The sequence below is a fragment of the Zonotrichia albicollis genome, unplaced genomic scaffold (genome assembly GCF_047830755.1).
Source record: "Zonotrichia albicollis isolate bZonAlb1 unplaced genomic scaffold, bZonAlb1.hap1 Scaffold_257, whole genome shotgun sequence".
Taxonomy (NCBI): domain Eukaryota; kingdom Metazoa; phylum Chordata; class Aves; order Passeriformes; family Passerellidae; genus Zonotrichia; species Zonotrichia albicollis.
In genome coordinates this window covers 2,725,160-2,745,060 of record NW_027428429.1, presented here as the reverse complement: position 1 = coordinate 2,745,060, position 19,901 = coordinate 2,725,160, and the positions used below count along the sequence as shown (strand labels likewise).

The 19,901-nt window shown below is 51.4% G+C and overlaps 1 protein-coding gene across 1 annotated transcript in view; it reads right to left on the bottom strand.

Annotated features, from left to right (window-relative positions):
- The window catches only part of LOC113460769 (uncharacterized), a 1,042,778-nt gene that overhangs the window by 552,199 nt on the left and 470,678 nt on the right, over window positions 1-19,901 (bottom strand). The window lies entirely within an intron of this gene.

The window sequence follows — 19,901 nt, the reverse complement described above, 5'->3', positions numbered from 1 at the left end:
GAGAATAGAAAGCAAACTTCCTTTAGCTTATTTTTGTGGTTTATATTAGCACACCTGAGTTTTGTTTGAGCTTTGTAGCACATATAATTCTTTTTTATATCTGTTGTATAGCATATCTTATAATTAGTGATAGCCTTTTTGGTTTGTTTCCCTGGCTTAGATCCCTTGTAAGAGAGAAATCTTACTAGCTGAGAATATTGTTTAGTTGTTAGAATTGCCTATTCTTGCGTTGCAAAGAGCGTGACACAGTTAGCCCATAGAACTTTTTTTTTTAAGAAATAAAAACAAGGGAGATGTTGGGAATTTAGCTGCTAGAGAATGGAAAATTACAAAACCGTGGCTAATTCCAAGTCCTGCACCTGCTAGATAGCGTGTCCTTGGGCCTAGCTGCAGTAGGATAACAAACAGTGAAAGAGACATGAGAAAAGAGAGATGTAAGCCCTAAGGAATGGGGAAGAGTTCATGGTATAGTTTAACCAACAGATTGCTTGGCTTACAGAATATTCATTAGCTTATTATTTGCTGTATAAGTGTCTGACGCTCTCTTCAATAAACGGAACTTGCTTATCACTCATATTGAGTGTCCGAGTCTCCCCTCACCGACAAATGTCTCATCCCCGACAAAGACCTCATTTCTGCGTCAGGATCTCCTTCCCCTTCCCCTGTGGCATGGAGGCAAATCCTATCCTTTCCCTGTCCTTCCTTCCCCAGGGAAGGAGCTGAGAATGGAGTCCATGGAGGAAAAATGTCCATGGCAGAACCTCATGGAAAAGGCCATTTTGAGTGACTCCACAGTGCAGAATTCCAATGGGGAGGAAAATCCCCAGAGATCCTGCAGGAGGAGGGGCTCCAAACCCAGCCCAGTGTTCTCTGAGGAGGAAACACCCACCTGAGCCAAGAAGGTGGACAGAGCCCAAGCCAGGGCTTGGAGCTGGTGGTCCATGAGCAGCTTAATGATGGGGAGAAGCCCTACAAATGCTTGGAGTGTGGGAAGAGCTTCCGGCAGAGGAGCACCCTGATCATCCACCCGATGATCCACACTGGGGAATGGCCCTACGAGTGTGGGGAATGTGGGAAGGGCTTCAGCTGCAGATCTGCCTTTGTCAAACACCGACGCATCCACACTGGGGAGAGGCCCTACGAGTGTCCCGAGTGTCAGAAGAGGTTTCAGACCAGCTCTGATCTCCTGCACCAGCGCATTCACACAGAGGAGGGCCCTTCCACTGCCCCGACGGTGGGAAGGGCTTCAAGCACAACTTCACCCTCATCACCCACCGGCGCATCCGCACAGGGGAGAGGCCCTACGAGTGTCCCCGGTGTGGGAAGAGCTTCACCCAGAGCTCTGCCTTGAGCAGACACCAACGGAGGCACCTGTAAGGGAAGGCCTGGCGATGCCCCAATGCAAGAGGACTTTTGTGCACTGCCCCAACTTCATCCATAATTGGAGGATCCATGTTGGGAAGAGCCTTGCTGATCCATGCTCCCCATGATCCATGCTAGGAAGACACCTGTCCCTTTTCCTGCCCCTGTCAATGACATGATGTGGTATGGAAGAACATGAGGGTGTGGCCATGGCAACTCCCACCTCAGGTCATTGCCAGGGACAGGAAAAGGACTCTCTCTCTCCCTGAGGAGAAGGGTGTCCTTTCCAGGCAGGAGGAAATATGCGGCCAGGCAGACCCAGTGAGTTGTGTTTTAGATTTCCCTGTAAACAGTTTAATTCATACACTCTGTTATCAATATTTTTTCTGTTCCATTTGTTCCTTATCTCGTTGCTGTTCACAATAAATTGTTCTTATCCCAGCCTGGGATCTTTGCCTTTTGTGCTTGCCATGGGAGGTGGGAGGGCAGTGAGGGCAGCATGGTTTTAGGGGGGGCAGGAAATTGGGGAATCCCATTCCTGAACCCCGGCCCGTGGAAACCGAGCATCCCAGCTGGTCCCAGCCCCGGTGGCCATGGCAACAGCCTTGTGAGCGGGTCCCTGGCTGGGCTGTGGGAACCTCTTCCCTCTGGTGCCCAGGGACAGGAGCGGAGGGAGCGGCTGCAGCTGAGTCGGGGCAGGCTCAGGTTGGATGTCAGGAAAAGGTTTTTGCCCAGAGGCTGCTGGGCTTCCCAGGGAAGGGTCCCAGCTCCAGGGCTCTCTGAGCTCCAGCAGCGTTTGGACAGTGCTGCCAGGCCCAGGCTGGCATTGTTGGGGTGTCCTGTGCAGGGCCAGCAGTTGGACTGGAGGATCCTGATGGGTCCCTCCCAGCTCAGCCAATTCTGTGGTTCTGGGATCCCATGAGCCTGGGGATGGGGCTGCAAATGATTGCCATGGCAACGGGCTGTGGCTGCAGGCCTGAGCTGCTGTCCATGGCAACCACCCCTGGCAGGGGGTATCCAAGGAGCTGCTGAGGGACGGAGCATAGCAACAGGGGGCTGGGGATAGTTGCTATGGAAACTGACCATATTGACAGGGTCCTGGTGATGGCTGCCATGGAAACTGACCATAGCAACAGGTCCCTGGTAATGGTTGTGTCCTGGGGTGATGTTATGATGCTTGTATCCCATTCACCTGTTCTGTGCCTTTAAGACCGGCTCTGAAGAGTGGAAGTTTTGTTTGGGTTTCTCTTATCAGGGAAACAGAGACAGGCAGTACATAGGGCTGTTTTTCACTTCTTGCTTCAGCTTGCTGCTTTGCTTGCTCCCTTTATGATGTTAAAGAAACCATCTTCCTGGTATTCAATCTGGTAACCTTCCTCTATACAGCCTGCTGCTTCTCTAGAATGAGGGCTGAGATTTCTAGATGGACTGATGAGACCCCTAACTCAGGAGTAAACCCATGTGGAAAATCCTAAGTGGTGTGGGAAATGGGAGGATATGGGCCAAATCCTGAAGGAATTCTCTGACCCTATAGTCTGGGATTTTCCCCATGAACAAATTCAGAACCCAGCTGAGGTGGGCAAATATCTGAAAGAGAAGTACCAGGATGAGCCTAAGGAGAGGAAGGTCATTGCAGTGAGCTGGGCCCTGGCATATGCTTATCGCACACTGCTAAATAGTGTCGGGCAGCAGACAGAGGCAGAGAGGCAGGGAGATAAATCAGCAACTGTCCCAGTGACTCAGGCTGCAGGTAACACTCCAGGCTCGAAGCCAGCAGCTAAACATATGGCTGTTGCTACCAGCACTAGAAGTGGGAAATGCACGGACAAGACCAATCGACCTGTGGACGATGGTGATGATGATGATGAAGGAGAAGGAACCTCAGTGCCTCCTGATGTAAAGTCAGGAGTCAAAGCAGCAGTGCAAGATCAGATGCAAATATTGAGTCCTTTTCCCTGAAGGACCTTCATGGCCTACGGAAGGATTACACTCGAAGGTCCGATGAATCCATAATTAGTTGGCTGGTCCATCTCTGGGATGCTGCAGGCGAGGCTACAATTCTGAATGGCACTGAAGCCAGGCATTTGGGATCCCTGTCACAGGATCCTGTCATAGACCAAGGAATGATGAGGGGGGGTAACTCTCACAGCCTCTGGGAACGGGTCCTAAGAAGTGTAGCAGAAAGATACCTGTGTGCAGACGATCTCTATATGCAGCAAACTCAGTGGAAGACAATAGGGCAAGGGATCCAACGCCTGAGAGAAATGGCAGTGGCAGAGGTTATCTTCTCAGATGATGTAACAACTAGGAACCCAGACTTAGTACCATGCACGTCTGTGATGTGGCGAAAACTCGTACGACTTGGGCCACATGAATATGCTTCTGCCTTAGCCATCATGAAGAGGGATGAGAGGGATGAGACTGTGCTTGACATGGCAAGGAAGCTCCGAGCATATGCAGATGCTGTACATGGCCTGACACATGCCAGAATCGCAGCGGTAGAAACACGTCTGCAGAACTTAGAGGATAAGATAGAGGAGAACCATAAGAAGCTTAGAGAGGAGATTAAAGAAGACCTTCTCAAAATCTCAGCAGTACAGATCAGAGGTTCTGGTACGTAACGCAGACATTTCCCAGATGGTGAGAGAAGGTACACCCCACAAGCTGAGCTGTGGTTTTACCTGCGTGATTGTGGGGAAAACATGAGAAGGTGGATAGGTAACCTACTGCTGTTCTGGCACAACAGGTGAGTGAACTGAAGGAAGCCACCAGAAGGAAAGCAGCTCCAATTGCCCGTAGCCAAACGGCCAGGTATGATGAGGATGACCTGTCTGATCCCCTCGAAGGAACATCCAGAACATACTCCCAGGGAAAGAAGGATAACCAGGCTTAGAGGGGCCCTGCCTCTAGCCAGGTAGAGGCCAGGGAAAATCGTGTTTTCTGGTCTGTGTGGATTCGTTGGCCTGGCACATCGGAACCACAAGAGTACAAAGCTTTGGTCGATACTGGTGGGCAATGCACATTAATCCCATCAAGACATGTGGGGACAGAGTCTGTTTCTATTGCTGGTGTGACAGGGGGATCCCAGGATTGCACTTTGGTGGAGGCTGATGTGAGCCTAACGGGAAATGAGTGGAAGAAGCATCCTATTGTGACTGGCCCAGAGGCCCCATGTATTTTGGGCATAGACTACCTTCGAAGTGGGTACTTCAAAGACCCAAAAGGACTCAGATGGGCATTTGGAATAGCTGCTGTAGAGACAGAGGGCATCCAGCAATTGAGCACCTTGCCTGGGTTGTCTGAGAATCCATCTGCAGTAGGATGCCTGATGGGAGAAAAGCAACGAGTGCCAATTGCCACTTCCATAGTGCATCGATGGCAGTATAGCACCACTCGAGATGCTGTGATCCCCATCCATAAGATGATCCGAGAGCTGGAGAGAGAGCCAAGGGGTGGTCAGCAAGACCCACTCACCCTTCAACAGCCCCATCTGGCCTGTGCGAAAATCTGAAGGAGAATGGAGATTGACTGTGGACTACCGTGCATTGAATGAAGTGACTCCACCACTGAGTGCTGCCGTGCCGGACATATTAGAGCTCCAGTATGAGCTTGAGTCCAAGGCAGCAAGGTGGTACGCCACTATAGACATTGCCAATGCATTTTTCTCCATTCCTCTGGCAGCAGAATGCAGGCCTCAGTTTGCTATCACATGGAGGGGAGTGCAGTACACCTGGAACCCACTGCCCCAGGGGTAGAAGCACAGCCCCACCATCTGCCATGGACTGATCCAGGCTGCACTGGAAAAGGGTGAGGCTCCAGAACACCTGCAGTATATTGATGACATCATTGTGTGGGGGAACACAGCTGCGGAAGTGTTCGAGAAAGGGAAGGAAATCATCCAGATCCTCCTGGGGGCTGGTTTCGCCATTAAAAGGAGCAAAGTAAAGGGACCAGCTCGTGAGATTCAATTTCTGGGAGTGAAGTGGCAAGATGGATGGCATCAGATTCCTACAGATGTCATCAACAAGATCACAGCAATGTCTCCACCCACCAATAAGAAAGAGACACAAGCTTTCTTGGGTGCAATAGGTTTTGGGAGGATGCGTATTCCTGAGTACAGCCATATCGTGAGCCCTCTCTACCTGGTCACCCGCACGAAGAACAATTTCCAGTGAGGCCCTGAGCAGCAACAGGCCTTTGTCCAGATCAAGCAGGAGATTGCTCATGCAGTAGCCCTTGGCCCAGTCAGGACAGGACCAGAGGTGAAGAATGTGCTCTACTCTGAAGCCGGGAACCATGGCTTGTCCTGGAGCCTTTGGCAGAAGGTGCCTGAGGAGACTCGGGGTCAACCACTGGGATTTTGGAGTCGAAGCTACAGAGGGTCTGAAGCCAACTATACTCCAACAGAGAATGAAATCCTGGCCGCCTATGAAGGAGTCCAGGCTGCCTCAGAGGTAATAGGCACTGAAGCGCAACTCCTCCTGGCACCCCGACTACCGGTGCTGGGGTGGATGTTCAAAGGCAAGGTTCCTTCCACTCACCATGCCACCAGTGCTACATGGAGCAAGTGGATTGCTCTCATCACTCAGCGCGCCCATATAGGTAAACTGAATCGCCCTGGGATTTTGGAGGTCATTACAAATTGGCCCGAAGGTGAGAATTTTGGTGTCACAGATGAAGAGGAACAAGAACCAGTGACACGTGCTGAAGAGGCTCCTCCCTATAACCAACTGCCCCCAGAGGAAACACGCTACGCTCTTTTCACTGACGGTTCCTGTCGCATCGTAGGGATGAACCAGAAGTGGAAAGCAGCCGTATGGAGCCCCACATGACAGGTTGCACAAGCTACCGAAGGAGAAGGTGGATCAAGCCAATTTGCTGAACTCAAAGCTGTTCAACTGGCCCTAGACATTGCTGAGAGAGAGAAGTGGCCAAAGCTCTACCTCTACACTGATTCATGGATGGTAGCCAATGCTCTGTGGGGATGGCTGGAGAGGTGGAAAAAGGCTAACTGGCAGCGTAGAGGGAAACCAATTTGGGCTGCTGGTGAGTGGAAAAACATTGCTACCAGGGTAGGGAGGCTACCTGTGAAAGTCCGCCATGTAGATGCCCATGTACACAAGAGCAGAGCCAATGAGGAGCACCAAAACAATGAGCAGGTAGACCAAGCTGCAAAGATAAGGGTGTCCAAAATAGACCTAGATTGGGAACATAAGGGAGAGTTATTCCGAACTCAATGTGCTCATGATGCGTCAGGGCATCAGGGCAGGGATGCCACCTCTAAGTGGGCACAAGACCGAGGGGTGGATTTAACCATGGACAGTATTTCTAAGGTTATCCATGACTGTGAGACGTGTGCTGCCATCAAGCAGGCCAAGTGAGTGAAGCCCCTCTGGTACGATGGGCAGTGGTCCAAGTACAAGTATGGAGAGGCCTGGCAGATTGACTACATCACACTGCCCCAGACACGCCAGGGCAAGCGCTACGTGCTGACCATGGTGGAAGCCATCACAGGATAGTTGGAGACCTACCCTGTGTCTCATGCTACAGCCTGGAACACCATCCTGGGCCTGGAAAAGCAAGTTCTGTGGAGACATGGCACCCCTAAGAGGACTGAGTCAGACAATGGGACTCATTTCAAGGACAGCCTTATCAACACCTGGGCTAGGGAGCATGGCATTGAGTGGGTGTACCATATCCCCTACCATGCACCAGCTGCAGGAAAAGTAGAGAGGTACAACGGACTGTTAAAAACCACGATGAAAGCATTAGGTGGGGGATCTTTCAAGAACTGGGAGCAGCATCTGGCAAAAGCCACCTGGTTAGTTAACACCCGAGGCTCTACTAACCGAGTGGGCCCTGCCCAATCTGAGCCTTTGCAGAGAGTAGATGGAGACAAAGTCTCAGTGGTACATGTCAGAGGTTTATTAGGGAAGACAGTTTGGATTAATCCTGCCTCGAATACAGACAAACCCATTTGTGGGGTTGTTTTTGCTCAGGGACCAGGTTGCACATGGTGGATAATGCAAAAATATGGAAGAACACGATGTGTACCTCAGGGAGATCTGATTGTTGGATAAAATCTGTGTAAATATCACTGTTTGCTGAATGTTATTACCATTGTCTGTGTATTGCTGTATAATGGATGTATCATGTATGTACTTGTAGAGTTAGAATTTATATTCGTTTTAGTAGTAAGCAGATGATATGGGGATAAGGGTTGGAATGTCCTGGGTTGACCATATGATGCTTCTATACCCAGTCGTCTCATTCTGTTTATGTTGAATAATAAGTTTTGTACCTTTAAGAGTGTTCCAGAGAGTGAAGGGGGGAGAGAAGAGGCATGCAGTTTTTTTTCAGGCACTGCACTCACTCCTCCACATTCCTGCTCCTGGACTATGTTGTCTGCGGACGGACAGACAGCAGGACAGAGCTCTTCCTTTTCTTTTTAGTTAGTGTTAGCTAGCTGAGGCAGAGAAGTTCCCTGGACTGTTTTTTTTTCCTTTTTCTTTGGACCTCTTGAAACTGCTCTGGACTGAACACCCAGGAGAGCACCGGCAGCTGCAGCTGTGGCCCACCGGGCCGGGCCTGGCCTGTGACAATTCCAGCACCGGAGGGACTGATCAGAGACTGAGTGAGCTGAGCTTCAACCCGGGGTTTTCTCAGTTTGTCATCTCTTTTAGAGTGGCAAGGGGTCTCATTGTTTGATATTGTTTTAGTTTTATTGTTTAATAAACAGGTTTTTTTCCCTCCCAGACCTGTGGGGGGGAGGGGCCGATTGGATCTACTTTTCCCACTGGAGCTCCTTTGGGGGATTCTTCCCCAAATTTGCTCTAAACCTGGACACCGTGGTATGGGACAAGAGATCCATGGATGGGTTCCCAATTAAACCAACACCTGAAAACCCAAGAACGTCCTAATCTTGAGTACTTAACATATGCTGCATGTTGGCTGAGAGACGCCACCGGCAGTGAGGTTACAAAAATCTGTAAACTACAAAAACAGGAGGAAGAGAATGAGGGGAGAGAAGAGGTTAGTGTTAAGTGGGACCCCCTTGATTACTTACCTCCTCCTCCGTTCCCTCCTATTTACCCGGCAATGCCCCAGGCTCCTCTCCCAGATCCCCCGATTTTACCTCTGGCGTCTCCATGCCCAGAACCAGCAGCCGCTCCGATCCCATTAGCACCTCCAATTACCCTCCTATGGTCAATACTCCTACCCTAACCTCAACTCCCTCATCTGCTCCAAATACTTCTGTCCCACCTCCCTCTAATCCAGTTCTTTCTCCCGTCTTCCCCTCAGTCTCTTCCACTGTCTCTCCAGCCTCACCCCCAGTGTCCTTTCCTACAGGTTCAGTCTCTTTCCCCTTACCTACTGCTGTACCATTACCTCCCCCTAACTGGAAGGGGAGCACCTCCATCCCTAACCCAGCTAGTAGGAGCCCACTAGCCCCCACTCATCCCATTTCTTCACAGAAGGGTAACCTTACGGAGGGACCTTACTGTAACACAAGATCTAAAACATCTAAAGTGGAAAAGCTTTTTCCTCTTGGAGAAGTCCCCATGGGTGGGATACGTGGGGGCTTGGGTTTGTGAATGCCCCATTAACAGCCACTGAAATTCGAGGCTTTGAAAAGGAGTTAGGGAAGTTAGTGGAGGATCCGGTAGGTATATCAAACCAAGTAGATAATTTCTAGTCCCCAACATTTACACTTGGGGAGAGTTGTACTCTATTTTTAAAATTCTGTTCAGCCCTGAAGAAGTGAGGATGATCAGGGCCGCAGGAATGCGGATCCGGGAGGGAGAAAATCGTTCAGGAGATCCCAATGACCAGAAATTACCCTTACAGGGCCCTGAGTGGGACCCTAATGAAGAGGAAGATAGGAGGAACATGGAAGAGTATAGGTCTCTGATGGTTAGAGGAATAAAGAAATCAGTTCCCCAAAGTAATAACACAAAACTAGTTTTTGATAGCATGCAAGAAAAGGATGAAACCCCAGCTACTTGGCTTAATAGGTTAAAGAGGAACTTCCAATTATATTCCAACATAGATCCCGATAGCTCTGAAGGCCAAGTGCTTCTAAAAGTGCAATTTGTTACAAAATCATGGCCAAACATCTGGAGAAAGTTAGAGAAAATGGAGGACTGGCAGGAAAAGGGAATAAATGAACTATTAAAGGAAGCCTTAAGGATATATTTAAGGAGAGAAGAAGAGAAAGCCAAAGCTAAAGCTAGAATCATGGTACCTGTAGCCAGGGAAAGTCAAGGGGTAAACAGAGATCAGCAGGGACAACCATCGAGAGTCAGTGAAAGTGGACGAAAGTCCTCCTTTGAAACATCCAAAGACAAACCTATACTACCTCCATGGGTGGATACAAACAGAAGACCAGTGGTACCACTGAGTGAGAGGAAATGCTATTATCGTGGAGAGATAGGACACATAAGAAGGAATTGCAATAAACTCTCTTTTGATGAGGCAATTGTAAAAGAACAAGAGGCTCTTGAGAGACTCCTGAGGGGAGATGACTAGGGGTATCAGGGGCTTTATGTGTTACTGGACCCAATGTATCATCAAGAAAAGCCCCTAGTAAACTTTGAGGTGGGTCCCCAAAGTGAGGAATTGGAATTTTTAGTTGATACCGGAGCAGATAGATCAAGTATAAAGGAATTACCCACCAGAGTGACGCCTGGGCGAAAAGTCTGTGAGATGATGGGAGTGGAGGGAAAACCATTTAGAGCCTCCATAGTTGAAAATGTAGAAATTAAAGGAAATGGAAGGCAGTGTGTGGCTGATTTTATCTATTTACCTAATCTAGAAAGTAATTCACTAGGAAGGGACCTACAAGTCCAATTAGGAGTGGGAATTATCCCAAAGGATGGGAGAATGATAGTCCAGATCATGAAATTGACATCGGGAGATACAGAGCAGATAAACCCAGAGGTTTGGGCAGGAGAAGGAAAGAGGGGCTATCTAGACATCCCACCAATAAAAATTGAAATGCAAAAATGAATTCCTCCCATTCAAGTAAAGCAATACCCAATGTCTATTGAGGGAAAAAGGGACTGACCCCTGTGATTGAGCAGCTATTAGAGGAAGGTATCTTAGAGCCGTGTATGTCTCCACACAACACCCCTATTTTAGCAATCAAGAAGGCAGACGGAAAATACCGATTGGTCCAAGACTTAAGGGAAATAAATAAGAGAACTATAACCAGGCATCCAGTGGTCCCAAACCCCTACACCCTCTTAAGTCAGATCCCAACATAGCACGCCTGGTTTACTATTATAGATTTAAAAGATGCATTTTGGGCATGTCCTCTTGCTGAGGAATATAGGGATTGGTTTGCATTTGAGTGGGAACATCCAGAGAAGAGAAGGAAACAATGATTAAGGTGGACGCACATGCCCCAAGGATTTACCGAGTCCCCAAATCTCTTTGGGCAAGCCTTAGAAGGGCTTCTAGAACAATTCACCCCAGAGTACAAATTCTACAATATGTAGATGACTTATTAGTATCTGGAGAGGAACAGAATAATGTCAGGGCAACAAGTATACGACTTCTAAATTTCCTAGGAGCAAAGGGTTTAAAAATATCCCAGAATAAATTGCAATTTGTGGAAGCAGAAGTTACTTATCTGGGACACATAATTGGGAAATTATATAAGAAATTAGGTCCTGAAAGAATTTCAGGCATACTATCCATACCAGCACCAATAACTAAGCGACATGTCAGAAAACTGTTAGGCTTGTTTAGGTACTGCAAGTTATGGTTAGACCAATATACCCAAAGTGTAAAATTTTTATATGACAAATTAGTAAACCCTGACTCAACAGAATGGACAGCTGAGGATGACGAAAAACTAAATAATTTGAAAGACAAACTATCCTCGGCACCTGTCCTAAGTTTGCCCAATCTGGAAAAAAGAATTTGACCTATTTGTAAATAAGGAGAAAGGAATTGCTTATGGGGTGGTAGCCCAAGAGTGGGGAGGGTGTAAGAAACCAATTGCTTACATCTCCAAACTGCTAGACCCAGGAGCTAGGGGGTGGCCCGCCTGTATTCGAGCAGTTGCTGCAGCAACCACTTTAACTGAAGAAACTCAAAAACTGGCCTTGCGAGGCAAAACAAGAATCCATACAACCCATGATCTAAAAACAATTTTAAGCCAAAGGATCCAGAAGTGGCTTACTGACTCCAGAGTATTGAAATATGAAATAATCTTAATAGATGCTGACAACCTAGAGCTGGTAACATCTAAAACCCTAAATCCAGCACAGTTTCTCTCTGGAGAGCCATTATTAGAACTAGAGAATAACTGCTTGGAACTGGTGGACTTTCAGACAAAAGTTAGGGAAGATCTGGAAGAGACACCTTTACCAAATGGAAGAAAATTATTCACTGATGGGTCTTCAAGAGTAGTGGAGGGGAAAAGGATGTCTGGATATGCAATAATTGAAGATACAGAAAAGGAAGACATGAAAATTACCGAGAAGGGCAAACTGCCTTCTAATTTGTCAGCTCAGTGTTGTGAAATCTATGCCTTAAAGAGGGGACTTGACTTATTGGAAGGCGACCAAGGGACAATTTACACTGACTCACAGTACGCCTTTGGGATCATTCATACATTTGGAAAGATTTAGTAGGAATGTGGGTATCTGAACTCCAAAGGAAAAAACTTCGTGCACACAGAACTGGTAAGATCGATATTAGAATCTCTACCTAAAGCTGCAGAGATTGCAGTGGTACATGTTAAGGGACATCAGAAAGGGAATACCATCGAGGAAAAAGGGAATCAGTTAGCTGACCAAATGGCTAAGGAGGCAGCATTAGACCCGGAGGAGCCACTGAAATGACTGAGGTCAAACAAAGTGTTAGGTGAAGAAAGGAAAGGAAAACTAGTATTCAGTGAGAAAGAACTAAAAGCAATAAAAGAATTAAAAATGCATCAGGGGGAACAAGGGGAGTGGTTGACACCAGATGGGCGTAAATTTTTAAATAAAGACCTCGCCCAGAAAATGTTAACAGAGATACATGAATAACCCCATTGGGGGCTCTAAGGGTTATGCGATCATATTTTAAGAGAAACTCTATGTATCGCACAGAGCACACAAAAGGACACAGTGGCATTGCACACGGGAGGAGGATGGACAGCTAAAAGCTCCTTCCTCCCACTGACAGCGATCCAATAGGATGCCTCAGTGCTCCAGAAAGGAGCAGGGCAAGGTTTACAGAATTCTTCAGCCCTGACTTAATGTTAACAAACATGGCCGATGGGTGAGCTCTTGCCACATGGACACTGATTATTCTGCCAGTAAAAAGGGAAATTCAGAACTTGCCTCTGGCATTCGCCAAGACATTCAAAGTGTCATTCACCTGGACTTCCAAATCTTCCAAGGAGTGATCCAAATCTAGAATGGAGAAAAGACCTGAACCATTTCCTTTGTGTGCTGGGATCCCCTTCTGCCTTTGGGAACAGGGCATTGCAACGGGGTTGGTTAAAGCTACGGGAGACAGGTGTGAATGGACAAGGCCAAACTGCACAGGGGCCTGGGCAGTTCTGGGCTGGCTCCTGGTCACTCTGCACCCTCTTTGCAGGCCCTGTGACACATCCCTGGCCAAGAAACTGGGGCTGCCCAAGGCCTTGGGAGCTCTCTCCCTCCCCCAGAGGAAACCCTCCCTAAAGGCCTGGGGAAAACCATCGCCAGCACTTCCCGGGGAGCAGGAAGCGCTGTTCCGGGAAAGGGGAGCCAGGCTGCCAGCTCACCTGCTCGCCACCCTTGCAGCGGAGCAGCCTGGGCATCCCTGGCAGGCAGGGCCACGGCCAGGAGGAGCAGGAGGAAGAGGCGCAGAGCAAGGGCCATGGTGCCTTGCCCTCTGCCAGTGCCGCAGCGCTTGCTGCCACCGCTGTCCTGACACCGCTGTCCCAATGTCAGCACCACTGCTGCCACCGCCGCTGCTGCTGCAACAGTTGTGCTCAAGGACTGAGTGCTCGCTCCTTGTGCTGCTGTGCAACCACCGGGTCTGGCACCTCTGTGACCTCAGAGCCTGCTGTGACCTCAGCCCGCTGTGACCCCTGAGCCTGCTGTGACCTCATGGCCTCAGCTGTACCCCCAGAGTGTGCCCACATCTGTACAAATGGACTGCCTTGATTGTTTTTGTGTATCCCAGGTCCATTGCTCAGCAAAACCTTATTTGTCACCTGCTGACATTTTGGATCAGACTGTGTCCATGGAGATGCTCTTGATGGCTTCCCTGTTTTCCTGGGCTTTCCACTGGAGGAGGTCCAGGCCCAGAAGATGCCAGGGAAGGAAATGTGCCCTCAGCCCAGGGACGCTCAGCATGGGCTCCCCCAGCCCTCGGGACCCCGCCGCTGGTCACAGCAGCCCCTGCCTGGCTCCTGCCTGCCCACACTTGTGGGCATCCACGGCTGCTCCTGGTCATGGAGCTGAGCCAGTGCGGCTGCCAGGTGGGCTTTGCTGCTCCTGCCACCCGGACACTGGGCTGACAGCTCCATCTCTTTATTGCAACAGAAATGCTGGGCCAAGCTCTGCCCACCTTCAGTAGGGGCCAGAGATCAGGGCCAGTGCCTTAAGGGGGTGAGGACCTTGTTTGGGTGCTGGCAGCACCTGCACAGCAACAAGTTGGTAAAGCAACTGTGGCAGGGACCAGAAAATATCCCTGTGTGCCTCACAAACAATCCGTGAACACCAATGCAGAGACCCCAAGACGGCCTTGTGTGGCTCACAAAAGAACCCAGCCTCCTGCCCACCTTAGCAAGGACTCAGCTCCTCTCCAGGCCTTGACAACAAGCACTAAACCGCCACGGTAATCGCGAGGAAGTCAAGCCCCTGCCACACTTACAAATGTCTCCAGTCACTTGAACACCATAGAAAAGATCCCAAATCCCCATAGAAGCTCATGAGGAACCCCAGCCACAGGCACCACTTCCAAAGGACCCAAAGCCCCGCACATCTTAGTGCAAAATTCAACACGCACAAGACCAGCCCCTCCAGCTCGTGTGCCTCATTGCGGACCCCTGGCATCTGCCAGCATTACAGGAGTCCCCCATACCCTGCATGCCAGAGAAAAGCCAGGCTTGCCATTAACTCTAGCCAACAGTGTGTTCCCTGACAAAAATCAATTCCCTTCAGGGAATAGGGAACCTGTGTGGTGGGGCCGGCTGCACCTGTGGGAGCAATGGGGAGCGTCAGCCTGTGCTGTGCTGCACTGCTGAGCTGGCAGCACGGTGGATGCAGGCAGGACGTTCTCGGTTTCCCCCAGAGCTGGGGCCTGCAGGCACCTTGCCGCCCCTTGGCACAGGCTGTGCCACCCAACAAAGCCCAGCAAGCGGGGAGGATGCCCGGGGCCAGCAGGAAGCTGAGAGATGGCCCTGCTCTAGCACTGAAGGGAGTTCCACCAGAAGCAAACAAAATGGTAACTTGAAGAGATACCCACTGTGCTCAAAGTTTCTCTGAGACAACTAAGACGGGAGCTCATCAAAAATCTCAGGAAATATCTGGGAAAAGGTTTTATGTACGTTGGTTGTGACCAGATAAAAAGCTCCTGTGGGAAAAGAGCCTCTGCAGCAGGCTGGCTGGCTGAAGGTGTCTTACTTCTTCCTAGAATAAAGATTACCACTGAAATGCAGTTTTATTTTTTATTGTAAAAGCGGGAACAATTTTCCAGAACTCTAAAAGTAGTTTCAAAAATACAGATGTGTTGTGGAAACAGGAATGAAACATTAAACATTTGGGGATTTCTCTCTACAAGGGATATTTCTAAATATTTCTAAGAATGAAATGTGAAGACGAAATAAGGTCACTTGTTCTCTCGATTCTAAAACTACTTAGAAAAATCTTTAATGACGATAGGAATTGAGAAGAAATATTTGGGGGTGTCTCTCTTCAGAAAAACTATTTTGAAATACTTCTACAAATTTCTAATTTCTAAAACAGAAAACCTAAGCAAATGGAGTTGCTTTTTCTCAGGAGCCCCATGCTGCTGCCTGCCCCCTGGGCTCCCCCAGCCCTCGGGACCCCGCCGCTGGTCACAGCAGCCCCTGCCTGGCTCCTGCCTGCCCACACCATGGGCATCCATGGCTGCTCCTGGCCATGGAACTCAGCCAGTGTTGCTGCCGGCTGGGCTTTGCTACCGCTGCCACCCAAACACTGGGGTGACGGCACCTTCCCTTTAGTGCAACAAAAGAAAGGGCCATCACCTAGCCTGGCAGAGAGCAGGGTTAACTTCACTGCTGTTTAGAGGGCAGGCCCAGGGGGCTCGGGGGCCGAGGAAACAACATTTTGGACTGAGGAGGGGCTGGAGGGTGCTGGGCTGCTCATGGGGTCTATAGAATAAGTCGGGACGGGACAGAAGGGGGAACAAACAAGAGATGGAAGTAGCTTGGGGATATACATAGAGAGAGGAGGTGTCAGTGGGATCTCCAGGAGAATAGGGGATTTCCTTGTCGACGATGGCTGTTCTGGAGTCTTCTTCTTGGAATTCTTGACAGGGCTGCCCAGGCTCTCCTAACTGCTGGAGGAGCTGCTCCTGCTGTTTGGGTATGAGGTGCAGCCACCGTCTTACAACTCCTGTCCAGAGGTGGAACTGTGGAAAGAGGAGGTGGCTGAGGCCCCAGGTGCCAGTGGCACACAGGGACCCTCCTGCACAGCAGGGCCCAGAGCTGGCAAGGCTCCCCAGCATGGCTGGAGCTGCTGGCACAGCTTGGCCCAGCTGCACAGCTGCCCCTCAAGGCCCCGGCGAGCAGGGCACGGCTCTGGGCAGGCTCCGTGGCCAGGAGCGGGCCCCAGAACGCCTCTGCCTTTCAAGGGCAATCTCGTCCCTGCTCTTTCTCCTCCCCACCGTGCTTTGCCTCTGCCCTGTGCCCCTGGGGCTGCTCTTGGCCAGGCAACCTCAGTGGGAGCACGCACTGGCTGCAGCCCCAGCAGGCCCCCCAGGAAAAGGCCCAGCAATTAGGAGGCCAATGAAAGCTCTGGGCAGCAGCAGAACCCTCAGCAGAGTTCTTTGGACAACCATGGACTGGACATACCTACAGTGCAGCCTCACTGGGAATGTTTCCTGTCTGAAGTACAATTTCAAAAGAAGCTGTTTGAGGGAAAGGTGAACTAAACACTTACTCTTTTCTCTTCCAGCAAGTCCAAATTCGGAGACAGCATAAGATTAAGATCAGCTCCAAGACAAGCAGGCCTGCCAGTAACCCTAACCAGAAGCCTGTTCCCTGACAGAAACCCCTTCCAAGGCTCTTCTGGGCATCAGGAACATGTGCTGTGGTTCCAGCTGCACCTGTGGGAGCAATGGGGAGCGTCAGCCCGTGCTGTGCTGCACTGCTGAGCTGGCAGCACGGTGGATGCGGGCAGGACGTTCTCCGTTTCCCCCAGAGCTGGGGCCTGCAGGCACCTTGCCGCCCCTTGGCACAGGCTGTGACACCCAACAAAGCCCAGCAGGCCGGGAGGAGAGCCCGGGGCGGCGCAGCTGCTTGGGCAGTCGCTGCTTGGAGGGACACAGGCCAAACCCATCCCTGAGCATCCACTGCCAGCCATTGCCCTCCCTGCCCTTGACAGCTCCCCCAGCCCCAGGGCACAGAGTCAGGCCCTGTCAGGAGCCAGTGCAGCCCCTGCCCAGTCGGTAGCCAAGGCTGGCTCTGGCCCTGGGCTCGCGGCAGGGCTCCCGCTCGGGGCTGCTCCTGTGCCTTGGGCCTCTGGGCACTCAGGGCCAGCTCTGGAGCAGCTGCAGCGGGAGGGACATGGGTGCTTGAGTCCCCTTTCCCCGGGGCTCTGAATGAGCTCCAAAGGCACCCTCAGCTTTGGCTGCGGCCGGGCCGTGCACGGGCAGGCCCCAGTGGAAGAGCTGCTGCCACACAGCCCTGCCAAGGGCTGAGCCCTGCTGAGCCCGGCACAGCAATTACCTTCTGAGCCTGTGCCCGTGCCCATGTCTGTGTTTGGCTTGGCCTTCCTTCCTGCAGGAGGGGCTGCCAATCGGCCTCTGCTTCTTTGGGGAAACACCTCCTTCTGTCCTGCCTTTTGGCCCATCACTTGAGAAACAAAAAGTACACCTTAACAGATGGAACGATTCTCCATTACTTTGATGGCATGTTCAGGACATCATGCTTATGCAAGATCGGGTAAAATCAACAAATCATCTGGGCTTTTTCCACTGGGCCAGGGCCCACCCTCCTCCAAACAGCTGCCAGTGCTGAGCAGAAGTTGTGAGTGGATCGTGCAGGGCAAGGGCACACACGAGCATGGCTCTGTCCTGGCACCTGTAGCGATGCCCCCCTGGCTGAGCTTTGGGCTCTGAACTGGCAGCTCTCCCAGGGGAAAGGCCTTGACCTACCCTCACCATCTCCCAGAGGCTCAATCCTGAACGTGGGCTGGGAAGCCAGATCACCTTCACCAACAGGCTCAGCTGCAAAGAAAGGCAGGACACAACAGCTCCAATGGCACTGCTGAAGATTCTCCTTCAGGCCCGAGTGGCAGTGAGGGCACCTGGGTGATTGGTGCCGTCCAAGGCACTTCCTTGGCTCTGCCTTCCACTCAGGAGCAGGGCCAGGGGGACCTGGTGCCTGCAGTGGCCCCACACTGGGATGGAAGGAGCCCCTTGCAGGGTTGTTGGGGAAGAAAGGACTCCCTGGAGCTGCCAGCAGCTCCAAACCCAGCCCCAGGCAGGGCCAGGGCTTGGCTGTGGCAGCAGGAGCAGCTCAGGCTCCCTGGGGGCGGCAAAGGAGCTGAGAAAGGCTCAGCCCCGGGGCACAGCCCTGGGCCCAGCCCCTTCCCTCTCTGCTCTTCTCTGTGGCTGCACAGAGCACACAGAAGGACACTGTGGCATTGAACATGGGAGGAGGATGGACAGCTAAATGCCCCTTTCTCCCACTGACAGCAATCCTGTGGGATCACTCAGGGCTCCAGAAGGGAGCAGGGCAAGGTTTCCAGAACTGATCAACCTCCAGTGAAATTTAGGGGAACTGGCACAAGTGAGATCTTGCCACACAGCCACGGATTATTCTGTCAGAAAAGGTACATTCAGAACATGCCTCCAACATCTGGCAAAATCTTCAAAGTACCATTCACCAGCATTTCCAAGTAATCCAAGTCATGATCCCAGTTGAGAAAGGAGCACAGATCCTACAGAACCATTTCCATGGTGTGCTGGGATCCCCTTCTCCCTTGGGGAATTGGGCACTGCAAAGGGGTGGGTAAGGCTGTGGGAGCCTGTGCCTCCTGGTCACTCTCCACGCTCTTTGCAGGTCCTGTGCAACATGCCTGGAGGGGCAGCTGCAACAGCCCAGGGCCCTGGGGCTCTCTCCCTCCCACACAGGAAAGCCTCACTAAATGCTTGGGGAAATCTGCAGTGCCACAGCTGTCTCTCCCAACCTGCATCCCTCCCTCCTGCTTGCCCACCTGCCCATGGAACAGCTCCCACAGCCCAAGGGCACATGGCCAGGCCCTCTCAGGACACACTGGAGCCTTGCTCTCCTGCTCTGCCCTTTCCCCACCATGGACACCCCGTGCAGCCGCTCCCAGGTTTCGGGACGTGTCTCCCACAGAGGGAGCCCAGCAGGACAGCTCAGTACGCGAGTGCCCTGAGCCTGCTCGGGACAATTCCTCTGGGCTGTGCCCCTCTTGTCCGGGCTGTGCCCGCAGTGCCAAGCAGCAGAGAGGCCAGCTCAAGCCTCAGCAGGGCTCAGGCCCAGAGGCACAGCAATTACCTCCTGTGGCTATGCCTGGCATCGCCTCCCTTCCTGCAGGAAATGCCACCTTCCATAGAGCCTCTCTGTCCATCCCTTGGGAAATGAAGAGGCACAGCTGGATCAGATGGAATCATTGCACATCCAGGAGGTGGCCTCTTCAGGAGGCAATACTTCTCCAAAACATGGATAAGGAGCAGGAAAATCCTGATCCCCCCAGGCCTTTTGGGCTGGCTATGGCCCTCCCTCTACCAAGCAGCCACACCTCGGGATGTGCCTGGGGACTGGGAAAATGCAGGGGATCCCTGGTGAGTTTGGTCCGCCTGTCAGCTGATGCCAAATGCCTTCCTGCAGAGGCTGGGGAGAAGCTGCAGCCAGGCCAGGCTGGCAAACAGCCCTGCAGGTCATGGAAGCAGCAGCGGGGCAGCGAGGCTGCCATGGATCCCTTCCTGGTGTTCCGGGCTCGGCGTGTCCAGATGTGCAGCCAGAGCCCTCGGCTGCTGAGCCCCAGGACAAGGCTGAGGGAATGCACCCACCACTCCCTTTGAGCTGTTCTCTCACAATGTGCTTCAGGATGTGCTTTGGCCCATGGTGGGGAAAAGGCAGAGGGAGAGCCAGGCTGCCATGGATCCCTTCCCGCTGTTCTGGGCTCTGCTCTTACATGGGGGACCCTGGCTCACTCCAAGATCTCTCCCAGGTCTCCTCCCAGAGCTTCATCCCACAGCTCAGCCCCAAGGGCCAGACATGTATTAGGAATTTCACACCCTACCATTGGTGACTCATAGTTAGAATGCACAGGGAAACTCTAGCTGTGTTTCAAAATACCAGATGCTGTGTG